The following is a 12,415-nucleotide window of genomic DNA, read 5'->3' on the forward strand; positions in this document are numbered from 1 at the left end:
GAGGGTAAACCAGTGGATGTGGTGTACATGGATTTTAGTAAGGCATTTGATAAGGTCCCCCATGGTAGACTTATGGAGAAAGTCAGGAGGCATGGGATAGTGGGGAATGTGGCCAGTTGGATTAAGAATTGGCTAACTGATAGAAGGCAGAGAGTGGTCTTAGATGGTAAATACTCAGCCTGGAGCCCAGTTACCAGTGGCGTGCCGCAGGGATCAGTTCTGGGTCCTCTCCTGTTTGTGATTTTTATTAACGACTTGGATGAGGAAGTCGAAGGGTGGGTCAGTAAATTTGCAGATGATACAAAGGTTGGTGGAGTTGTGGATACCGAGGAGGGCTATTGTCGTCTGCAAAGGGACTTGGATAGGTTGCAGTGCTGGGCTGAAAAGTGGCAGATGGAGTTTAACCCTGAAAAGTGTGAGGTCGTCCATTTTGGAAGGACAAACATGAATGCAAAATACTGGGTTAACGGTAGGGTTCTTGGGCATGTGGAGGAGCAGAGAGACCTTGGGGTCTATGTGCATAGATCATTGAAAGTTGCAACTCAAGTGGATAGGGCTGTGAAGAAGGCATATGGGGTGTTAGCGTTCATTAGCAGAGGGATTGAATTTAAGAGCCGTGAGGTGATGATGCAGCTGTACAGGACCTTGGTAAGGCCTCATTTGGAGTACTGTGTGCAGTTCTGGTCGCCTCATTTTAGGAAGGATGTGGAAGCCTTGGAGAGGGTGCAGAGGAGATTTACCAGGATGTTGCCTGGAATGGAGAATAAGTCTTACGAGGAAAGGCTGAACATTCTAGGCCTCTTCTCATTAGAAAGGAGAAGGATGAGGGGTGACATGATAGAGGTTTATAAGATGATCAGGGGAATAGATAGGGTAGACAGTCAGAAACTTTTTCCCCGGGTGGAGCAAAGCGTTACAAGGGGTCATAAATTTAAGGTGAAGGGTGGGAGATATAAGGGGGATGTCAGGGGAAGGTTCTTTACCCAGAGAGTGGTCGAGGCATGGAATGCCTTGCCCGGGGAAGTAGTTGAGTCAGAAACTTTAGGGACTTTCAAAAGGCTTTTGGATAGGTATATGGATAAAGGAGAATGATGGGGTATAGATTAAATTGTCCTTGACAGAGGACAAAGGATCGGCACAACATTGTGGGCCGAAGGGCCTGTTCTGTGCTGTATGTTCTATGTTCTATGTTCTATGACTTTCAGTCAGCTCACACAACAACATGCTGCCTGAACTAATCCTTCTTTCCTTTTACGTCTGCTTCGAATGCGAATCACCTTATCTTCTTGTCCTCTGGTTAACCCTTCCCTCCTGCCACAAAAAAGCTTTCTCGCTCAAAACAGTCCTTGTTTGGAACACCAAGATCAAAACTTCTGTGAGCACGAGAGAACAACGCCCATCTTGCACTTTTGCACACCGTGGACCTGAAGTCATCCACGGCGAGCCCATGGTGCCAATCCTTCTCGATACCCACACGAAGGATTTCTTTCTAAAGTGTGGTATCGGGAAAGGGGAAAAGAATAATGCAGCGTGGGCCAAAACATTGAACTCCAAGTATTTTGCACATCGTGCTTGCTTCTGTTGCAAAGCCAGGAAAAGAGAGAAAAACAAACAAGTAAAGAAAGAAAGAAACAAACAAGCAAACAAGCAAAAAAAAACCATATGCGTTTCCTGCTTGCCTGCAGTGGCCGATGATGTGCAATATCAAGCCCGCAAAAGTGCGAATCCGCCTTCCAGATCTCTGCAGCTGTCACAGGACTGAACTGGATGAAAGTGTTGAATGTATGCCATCACAGAGAGGAGGCAAATCACTGTGCGATGTAACATCAATGATGTGGGATGAGGGATAAAATTGAATTGATTGAGTCAAGAGCTTTAGCGGTGGTACTGTGTCGCCTGCCTGGCTCCAAAGTAGACGCCTAAATGGTGATGGAAACGTGCCCCCTCCAAGCTGACACAACATCTCTGAAGCCCAAAGGTGGGTGGCAATCTCTGGCAAACTGTAGGAATCCTTTCTGTGTGCTTCCTCGTTAGTATAGTGGTGAGTGTCCCCGCCTGTCACGCGGGAGACCGGGGTTCAATTCCCCGACGGGGAGGCGTAAGCCTTGCTGAGGCCACCCGAGAGCTGTTAAAGGAAACTTTTTGAATTCCAAATCGCTTTGCACTGCCGCATGGAGACTCTCATCCACAACACGTACGCGGCCCGCCACCCGTTTTATCAAAACTATCAACAGCAAACATGTTCCACACATCCGCCTATCACAATCACCGCACAACATCCGCTCTTTACTCATCAGACTGGCCACTTTCTCTTCTTTGCATTCTCAAAGCGGCTCATTCAAAATGCACTAAACACATTTTCCTTGGCACATTTCATTGCTTCATTAAACCGCGACGCTTTCTACAACCAACATGCTTTATAAGCCACGACGCAACACATTTCACTACATCTTTCACGCGGCAGCAACACCATTGCGTTCATAGTCTGACAGCAAAGTGACCCTCTGGCTGCCACACACCACCACCTGTTCAAGGCAGATAGACAATCTGAGGAGGAAGGTCACACACCTTGTACGCCATCAAACTTCAGCAAGGGCCACCTGGACGGAAAGAAGTGAAAGGTGGCAAAGGTTAATAACCTCGAATGGCTCAGTAACAAGCGCAACGAGACAAGGTGCTCAGAGGCACTGAAGAAAGTGTTGGGAATGCTACATGCCCAATACACATTGCCTGTGCGATCCCTTTGCAAGAGCTACTCAACGTATTCGAGTGATCAGCCCTCGGCCCTGATTTTTTTTAAATTCCCTTGCAGCATCCTGCCATTCTCTCTTGAATGTTAACATTCAATCTGAAAGCACACGACATTCAGTCAGCTCACACAACAACATGCTGCCTGAACTAATCCTTCTTTCCTTTTACGTCTGCTTCGAATGCGAATCACCTTATCTTCTTGTCCTCTGGTTAACCCTTCCCTCCTGCCACAAAAAAGCTTTCTCGCTCAAAACAGTCCTTGTTTGGAACACCAAGATCAAAAAGTCTGTGAGCACGATAGAACAACGCCCATCTTGCACTTTTGCACACCGTGTACCTGAAGTCATCCACGGCGAGCCCATGGTGCCAATCCTTCTCGATACCCACACGAAGGATTTCTTTCTAAATTGTGGTATCGGGAAAGGGGAAAAGAATAATGCAGCGTGGGCCAAAACATTGAACTCCAAGTATTTTGCATATCGTGCTTGCTTCTGTTGCAAAGCCAGGAAAAGAGAGAAAAACAAACAAGTAAAGAAAGAAAGAAACAAATAAGCAAACAAGCAAAAAAAAACCATATGCGTTTCCTGCTTGCCTGCAGTGGCCGATGATGTACAATATCAAGCCCGCAAAAGTGCGAATCCGCCGTCCAGATCTCTGCAGCTGTCACAGGACTGAACTGGATGAAAGTGTTGAATGTATGCCATCACAGAGAGGACGCAAATCACTGTGCGATGTAACATCAATGATGTGGGATGAGGGATAAAATTGAATTGATTGAGTCAAGAGCTTTAGCGGTGGTACTGCGTCGCCTGCCTGGCTCCAAAGTAAAAGCCTAAATGGTGATGGAAACGTGCCCCCTCCAAGCTGACACAACATCTCTGAAGCCCAAAGGTGGGTGGCAATCTCTGGCAAACTGCCGGAATTTTTTCTGTGTGCTTCCTCGTTAGTATAGTGGTGAGTGTCACCGCCTGTCACGCGGGAGACCGGGGTTCAACTTCCCGACGGGGAGGCGTAAGCCTTGCTGAGGCCACCCGAGAGCTGTTAAGGGAAACTTTTTGAATTCCAAATCGCTTTGCACTGCCGCATGGAGACTCTCATCCACAACACGTACGCGGCCCGCCACCCGTTTTATCAAAACTATCAACAGCAAACATGTTCCACACATCCGCCTATCACAATCACCGCACAACATCCGCTCTTCACTCATCAGACTGGCCACTTTCTCTTCTTTGCATTCACAAAGCGGCTCATTCAAAATGCACTAAACACATTTTCCTTGGCACATTTCATTGCTTCATTAAACCGCGACGCTTTCTACAACCAACATGCTTTATAAGCCACGACGCAACACATTTCACTACATCTTTCACGCGGCAGCAACACCATTGCGTTCATAGTCTGACAGCAAAATAACCCTCTAGCAGCCACACACCACCACCTGTTCAAGGCAGATAGACAATCTGAGGAGGAAGGTCACACACCTTGTACGCCATCAAACTTCAGCAAGGGCCACCTGGACGGAAAGAAGTGAAAGGTGGCAAAGGTTAATAACCTCGAATGGCTCAGTAACAAGCGCAACGAGACAAGGTGCTCAGAGGCACTGAAGAAAGTGTTGGGAATGCTACATGCCCAATACACATAGCCTGTGCGATCCCTTTGCAAGAGCTACTCAACGTATTCGAGTGATCAGCCCTCGGCCCTGATTTTTTTTTTAATTCCCTTGCAGCATCCTGCCATTCTCTCTTGAATGTTAACATTCAATCTGAAAGCACACGACTTTCAGTCAGCTCACACAACAACATGCTGCCTAAACTAATCCTTCTTTCCTTGTACGTCTGCTTCGAATGCGAATCACCTTATCTTCTTGTCCTCTGGTTAACCCTTCCCTCCTGCCACAAAAAAGCTTGCTCGCTCAAAACAGTCCTTGTTTGGAACACCAAGATCAAAACTTCTGTGAGCACGATAGAACAACGCCCATCTTGCACTTTTGCACACCGTGTACCTGAAGTCATCCACGGCGAGCCCATGGTGCCAATCCTTCTCGATACCCACACGAAGGATTTCTTTCTAAAGTGTGGTGTCGGGAAAGGGGAAAAGAATAATGCAGCGTGGGCCAAAACATTGAACTCCAAGTATTTTGCATATTGTGCTTGCTTCTGTTGCAAAGCCAGGAAAAGAGAGAAAAACAAACAAGTAAAGAAAGAAAGAAACAAACAAGCAAACAAGCAAAAAAAAATCATATGCGTTTCCTGCTTGCCTGTAGTGGCCGATGATGTGCAATATCAAGCCCGCAAAAGTGCGAATCCGCCGTCCAGATCTCTGCAGCTGTCACAGGACTGAACTGGATGAAAGTGTTGAATGTATGCCATCACAGAGAGGAGGCAAATCACTGTGCGATGTAACATCAATGATGTGGGATGAGGGATAAAATTGAATTGATTGAGTCAAGAGCTTTAGCGGTGGTACTGCGTCGGCTGCCTGGCTCCAAAGTAGAAGCCTAAATGGTGATGCAAACGTGCCCCCTCCAAGCTGACACAACATCTATGAAGCCCAAAGGTGGCTGGCAATCTTTGGCAAACTGTAGGAAGCGTTTCAACGTGCTTCCTCGTTAGTATAGTGGTGAGTATCCCCGCCTGTCTCGCGGGAGACCGGGTTTTAATTCCCCGACGGGGAGGCGTGAGCGTTGCTGAGGCCACCCGAGAGCTGTTCAGGGAAACTTTTTGAATTCCAAATCGCTTTGCACTGCCGCATGGAGACTCTCATCCACAACACGTACGCGGCCCGCCACCCGTTTTATCAAAACTATCAACAGCAAACATGTTCCACACATCCGCCTATCACAATCACCGCACACCATCCGCTCTTTACTCATCAGACTGGCCACTTTCTCTTCTTTGCATTCACAAAGCGGCTCATTCAAAATGCACTAAACACATTTTCCTTGGCACATTTCATTGCTTCATTAAACCGCGACGCTTTCTACAACCAACATGCTTTATAAGCCATGACGCAACACATTTCACTACATCTTTCACGCGGCAGCAACACCATTGCGTTCATAGTCTGACAGCAAAATAACCCTCTAGCAGCCACACACCACCACCTGTTCAAGGCAGATAGACAATCTGAGGAGGAAGGTCACACACCTTGTACGCCATCAAACTTCAGCAAGGGCCACCTGGACGGAAAGAAGTGAAAGGTGGCAAAGGTTAATAACCTCGAATGGCTCAGTAACAAGCGCAACGAGACAAGGTGCTCAGAGGCACTGAAGAAAGTGTTGGGAATGCGACATGCCCAATACACATAGCCTGTGCGATCCCTTTGCAAGAGCTACTCAACGTATTCGAGTGATCAGCCCTCGGCCCTGATTTTTTTTTAATTCCCTTGCAGCATCCTGCCATTCTCTCTTGAATGTTAACATTCAATCTGAAAGCACACGACTTTCAGTGAGCTCACACAACAACATGCTGCCTAAACTAATCCTTCTTTCCTTGTACGTCTGCTTCGAATGCGAATCACCTTATCTTCTTGTCCTCTGGTTAACCCTTCCCTCCTGCCACAAAAAAGCTTTCTCGCTCAAAACAGTCCTTGTTTGGAACACCAAGATCAAAACTTCTGTGAGCACGAGAGAACAACGCCCATCTTGCACTTTTGCACACCGTGTACCTGAAGTCATCCACGGCGAGCCCATGGTGCCAATCCTTCTCGATACCCACGCGAAGGATTTCTTTCTAAAGTGTGGTGTCGGGAAAGGGGAAAAGAATAATGCAGCGTGGGCCAAAACATTGAACTCCAAGTATTTAGCATATCGTGCTTGCTTCTGTTGCAAAGCCAGGAAAAGAGAGAAAAACAAACAAGTAAAGAAAGAAACAAACAAACAAGCAAACAAGCAAAAAAAAAACCATATGCGTTTCCTGCTTGCCTGTAGTGGCCGATGATGTGCAATATCAAGCCCGCAAAAGTGCGAATCCGCCGTCCAGATCTCTGCAGCTGTCACAGGACTGAACTGGATGAAAGTGTTGAATGTATGCCATCACAGAGAGGAGGCAAATCACTGTGCGATGTAACATCAATGATGTGGGATGAGGGATAAAATTGAATTGATTGAGTCAAGAGCTTTAGCGGTGGTACTGCGTCGGCTGCCTGGCTCCAAAGTAGAAGCCTAAATGGTGATGGAAACGTGCCCCTTCCAAGCTGACACAACATCTCTGAAGCCCAAAGGTGGCTGGCAATCTCTGGCAAACTGTCGGAAACTTTTCTGTGTGCTCCCTCGTTAGTATAGTGGTGAGTATTCTCGCCTGTCACGCGGGAGACCGGGGTTCAATTCCCCGACGGGGAAGCGTGAGCGTTGCTGAGGCCACCCGAGAGCGATGCGGGAAAACTTTTTGAACTCCAAATCGCTTTGCACTGCCGCATGGAGACTCTCATCCACAACACGTACGCGGCCCGCCACCCGTTTTATCAAAACTATCAACAGCAAACATGTTCCACACATCCGCCTATCACAATCACCGCACAACATCCGCTCTTTACACATCAGACTGGCCACTTTCTCTTCTTTGCATTCTCAAAGCGGCTCATTCAAAATGCACTAAACACATTTTCCTTGGCACATTTCATTGCTTCATTAAACCGCGACGCTTTCTACAACCAACATGCTTTATAAGCCACGATGCAACACATTTCACTACATCTTTCACGCGGCAGCAACACCATTGCTTTCATAGTCTGACAGCAAAATGACCCTCTGGCAGCCACACACCACCACCTGTTCAAGGCAGATAGACAATCTGAGGAGGAAGGTCACACACCTTGTACGCCATCAAACCTCAGCAAGGGCCACCTGGACGGAAAGAAGTGAAAGGTGGCAAAGGTTAATAACCTCGAATGGCTCAGTAACAAGCGCAACGAGACAAGGTGCTCAGAGGCACTGAAGAAAGTGTTGGGAATGCTACATGCCCAATACACATAGCCTGTGCGATCCCTTTGCAAGAGCTACTCAACGTATTCGAGTGATCAGCCCTCGGCCCTGATTTTTTTTTAATTCCCTTGCAGCATCCTGCCATTCTCTCTTGAATGTTAACATTCAATCTGAAAGCACACGACTTTCAGTCAGCTCACACAAAAACATGCTGCCTGAACTAATCCTTCTTTCCTTTTACGTCTGCTTCGAATGCGAATCACCTTATCTTCTTGTCCTCTGGTTAACCCTTCCCTCCTGCCACAAAAAAGCTTTCTCGCTCAAAACAGTCCTTGTTTGGAACACCAAGATCAAAACTTCTGTGAGCACGAGAGAACAACGCCCATCTTGCACTTTTGCACACCGTGTACCTGAAGTCATCCACGGCGAGCCCATGGTGCCAATCCTTCTCGATACCCACACGAAGGATTTCTTTCTAAAGTGTGGTGTCGGGAAAGGGGAAAAGAATAATGCAGCGTGGGCCAAAACATTGAACTCCAAGTATTTTGCATATCGTGCTTGCTTCTGTTGCAAAGCCAGGAAAAGAGAGAAAAACAAACAAGTAAAGAAAGAAAGAAACAAACAAGCAAACAAGCAAAAAAAAAACATATGCGTTTCCTGCTTGCCTGCAGTGGCCGATGATGTGCAATATCAAGCCCGCAAAAGTGCGAATCCGCCGTCCAGATCTCTGCAGCTGTCACAGGACTGAACTGGATGAAAGTGTTGAATGTATGCCATCACAGAGAGGAGGCAAATCACTGTGCGATGTAACATCAATGATGTGGGATGAGGGATAAAATTGAATTGATTGAGTCAAGAGCTTTAGCGGTGGTACTGCGTCGGCTGCCTGGCTCCAAAGTAGAAGCCTAAATGGTGATGGAAACGTGCCCCTTCCAAGCTGACACAACATCTCTGTAGCCCAAAGGTGGCTGACAATCTCTGGCAAACTGTCGGAAACGTTTCTGTGTGCTTCCTCGTTAGTATAGTGGTGAGTATCCTCGCCTGTCACGCGGGAGACCGGGGTTCAATTCCCCGATGGGGAGGCGTGAGCGTTGCTGAGGCCACCCGAGAGCGATGCGCGAAAACTTTTTGAAAACCAAATCTGTTTGCACTGCCGCATGGAGACTCTCATCCACAACACGTACGCGGCCCGCCACCCGTTTTATCAAAACTATCAACAGCAAACATGTTCCACACATCCGCCTATCACAATCACCGCACAACATCCGCTCTTTACTCATCAGACTGGCCACTTTCTCTTCTTTGCATTCTCAAAGCGGCTCATTCAAAATGCACTAAACACATTTTCCTTGGCACATTTCATTGCTTCATTAAACCGCGACGCTTTCTACAACCAACATGCTTTATAAGCCACGACGCAACACATTTCACTACATCTTTCACGCGGCAGCAACACCATTGCGTTCATAGTCTGACAGCAAAATGACCCTCTGGCAGCCACACACCACCACCTGTTCAAGGCAGATAGACAATCTGAGGAGGAAGGTCACACACCTTGTACGCCATCAAACCTCAGCAAGGGCCACCTGGACGGAAAGAAGTGAAAGGTGGCAAAGGTTAATAACCTCGAATGGCTCAGTAACAAGCGCAACGAGACAAGGTGCTCAGAGGCACTGAAGAAAGTGTTGGGAATGCTACATGCCCAATACACATAGCCTGTGCGATCCCTTTGCAAGAGCTACTCAACGTATTCGAGTGATCAGCCCTCGGCCCTGATTTTTTTTTAATTCCCTTGCAGCATCCTGCCATTCTCTCTTGAATGTTAACATTCAATCTGAAAGCACACGACTTTCAGTCAGCTCACACAAAAACATGCTGCCTGAACTAATCCTTCTTTCCTTTTACGTCTGCTTCGAATGCGAATCACCTTATCTTCTTGTCCTCTGGTTAACCCTTCCCTCCTGCCACAAAAAAGCTTTCTCGCTCAAAACAGTCCTTGTTTGGAACACCAAGATCAAAACTTCTGTGAGCACGAGAGAACAACGCCCATCTTGCACTTTTGCACACCGTGTACCTGAAGTCATCCACGGCGAGCCCATGGTGCCAATCCTTCTCGATACCCACACGAAGGATTTCTTTCTAAAGTGTGGTGTCGGGAAAGGGGAAAAGAATAATGCAGCGTGGGCCAAAACATTGAACTCCAAGTATTTTGCATATCGTGCTTGCTTCTGTTGCAAAGCCAGGAAAAGAGAGAAAAACAAACAAGTAAAGAAAGAAAGAAACAAACAAGCAAACAAGCAAAAAAAAAACATATGCGTTTCCTGCTTGCCTGCAGTGGCCGATGATGTGCAATATCAAGCCCGCAAAAGTGCGAATCCGCCGTCCAGATCTCTGCAGCTGTCACAGGACTGAACTGGATGAAAGTGTTGAATGTATGCCATCACAGAGAGGAGGCAAATCACTGTGCGATGTAACATCAATGATGTGGGATGAGGGATAAAATTGAATTGATTGAGTCAAGAGCTTTAGCGGTGGTACTGCGTCGGCTGCCTGGCTCCAAAGTAGAAGCCTAAATGGTGATGGAAACGTGCCCCTTCCAAGCTGACACAACATCTCTGAAGCCCAAAGGTGGCTGACAATCTCTGGCAAACTGTCGGAAACGTTGCTGTGTGCTTCCTCGTTAGTATAGTGGTGAGTATCCTCGCCTGTCACGCGGGAGACCGGGGTTCAATTCCCCGATGGGGAGGCGTGAGCGTTGCTGAGGCCACCCGAGAGCGATGCGCGAAAACTTTTTGAAAACCAAATCTGTTTGCACTGCCGCATGGAGACTCTCATCCACAACACGTACGCGGCCCGCCACCCGTTTTATCAAAACTATCAACAGCAAACATGTTCCACACATCCGCCTATCACAATCACCGCACAACATCCGCTCTTTACTCATCAGACTGGCCACTTTCTCTTCTTTGCATTCTCAAAGCGGCTCATTCAAAATGCACTAAACACATTTTCCTTGGCACATTTCATTGCTTCATTAAACCGCGACGCTTTCTACAACCAACATGCTTTATAAGCCACGACGCAACACATTTCACTACATCTTTCACGCGGCAGCAACACCATTGCGTTCATAGTCTGACAGCAAAATGACCCTCTAGCAGCCACACACCACCACCTGTTCAAGGCAGATAGACAATCTGAGGAGGAAGGTCACACACCTTGTACGCCATCAAACTTCAGCAAGGGCCACCTGGACGGAAAGAAGTGAAAGGTGGCAAAGGTTAATAACCTCGAATGGCTCAGTAACAAGCGCAACGAGACAAGGTGCTCAGAGGCACTGAAGAAAGTGTTGGGAATGCTACATGCCCAATACACATAGCCTGTGCGATCCCTTTGCAAGAGCTACTCAACGTATTCGAGTGATCAGCCCTCGGCCCTGATTTTTTTTTAATTCCCTTGCAGCATCCTGCCATTCTCTCTTGAATGTTAACATTCAATCTGAAAGCACACGACTTTCAGTCAGCTCACACAAAAACATGCTGCCTGAACTAATCCTTCTTTCCTTTTACGTCTGCTTCGAATGCGAATCACCTTATCTTCTTGTCCTCTGGTTAACCCTTCCCTCCTGCCACAAAAAAGCTTTCTCGCTCAAAACAGTCCTTGTTTGGAACACCAAGATCAAAACTTCTGTGAGCACGAGAGAACAACGCCCATCTTGCACTTTTGCACACCGTGTACCTGAAGTCATCCACGGCGAGCCCATGGTGCCAATCCTTCTCGATACCCACACGAAGGATTTCTTTCTAAAGTGTGGTGTCGGGAAAGGGGAAAAGAATAATGCAGCGTGGGCCAAAACATTGAACTCCAAGTATTTTGCATATCGTGCTTGCTTCTGTTGCAAAGCCAGGAAAAGAGAGAAAAACAAACAAGTAAAGAAAGAAAGAAACAAACAAGCAAACAAGCAAAAAAAAAACATATGCGTTTCCTGCTTGCCTGCAGTGGCCGATGATGTGCAATATCAAGCCCGCAAAAGTGCGAATCCGCCGTCCAGATCTCTGCAGCTGTCACAGGACTGAACTGGATGAAAGTGTTGAATGTATGCCATCACAGAGAGGAGGCAAATCACTGTGCGATGTAACATCAATGATGTGGGATGAGGGATAAAATTGAATTGATTGAGTCAAGAGCTTTAGCGGTGGTACTGCGTCGGCTGCCTGGCTCCAAAGTAGAAGCCTAAATGGTGATGGAAACGTGCCCCTTCCAAGCTGACACAACATCTCTGAAGCCCAAAGGTGGCTGACAATCTCTGGCAAACTGTCGGAAACGTTGCTGTGTGCTTCCTCGTTAGTATAGTGGTGAGTATCCTCGCCTGTCACGCGGGAGACCGGGGTTCAATTCCCCGATGGGGAGGCGTGAGCGTTGCTGAGGCCACCCGAGAGCGATGCGCGAAAACTTTTTGAAAACCAAATCTGTTTGCACTGCCGCATGGAGACTCTCATCCACAACACGTACGCGGCCCGCCACCCGTTTTATCAAAACTATCAACAGCAAACATGTTCCACACATCCGCCTATCACAATCACCGCACAACATCCGCTCTTTACTCATCAGACTGGCCACTTTCTCTTCTTTGCATTCTCAAAGCGGCTCATTCAAAATGCACTAAACACATTTTCCTTGGCACATTTCATTGCTTCATTAAACCGCGACGCTTTCTACAACCAACATGCTTTATAAGCCACG

At 47.3% G+C, this 12,415-nt stretch overlaps 5 non-coding genes across 5 annotated transcripts; all 5 read left to right on the forward strand.

Moving 5' to 3' along the window:
- Positions 1 to 2,024: 2,024 nt before the first annotated feature.
- trnad-guc (transfer RNA aspartic acid (anticodon GUC)) lies at positions 2,025 to 2,096 on the forward strand. Its single transcript has one exon. It is a non-coding gene; the product is annotated as a tRNA-Asp (tRNA).
- Positions 2,097 to 7,017: 4,921 nt separating this feature from the next.
- Positions 7,018 to 7,090, forward strand: trnad-guc (transfer RNA aspartic acid (anticodon GUC)). Its single transcript has one exon. It is a non-coding gene; the product is annotated as a tRNA-Asp (tRNA).
- Positions 7,091 to 8,682: 1,592 nt separating this feature from the next.
- Positions 8,683 to 8,754, forward strand: trnad-guc (transfer RNA aspartic acid (anticodon GUC)). The gene has a single exon. It is a non-coding gene; the product is annotated as a tRNA-Asp (tRNA).
- Positions 8,755 to 10,346: 1,592 nt separating this feature from the next.
- trnad-guc (transfer RNA aspartic acid (anticodon GUC)) lies at positions 10,347 to 10,418 on the forward strand. Its single transcript has one exon. It is a non-coding gene; the product is annotated as a tRNA-Asp (tRNA).
- A 1,592-nt stretch (positions 10,419 to 12,010) lies between these two features.
- Positions 12,011 to 12,082, forward strand: trnad-guc (transfer RNA aspartic acid (anticodon GUC)). Its single transcript has one exon. It is a non-coding gene; the product is annotated as a tRNA-Asp (tRNA).
- Positions 12,083 to 12,415: the final 333 nt, after the last annotated feature.

The sequence above is a fragment of the Heterodontus francisci genome, chromosome 34 (genome assembly GCF_036365525.1).
Source record: "Heterodontus francisci isolate sHetFra1 chromosome 34, sHetFra1.hap1, whole genome shotgun sequence".
Classification (NCBI taxonomy): Eukaryota; Metazoa; Chordata; class Chondrichthyes; order Heterodontiformes; family Heterodontidae; genus Heterodontus; species Heterodontus francisci.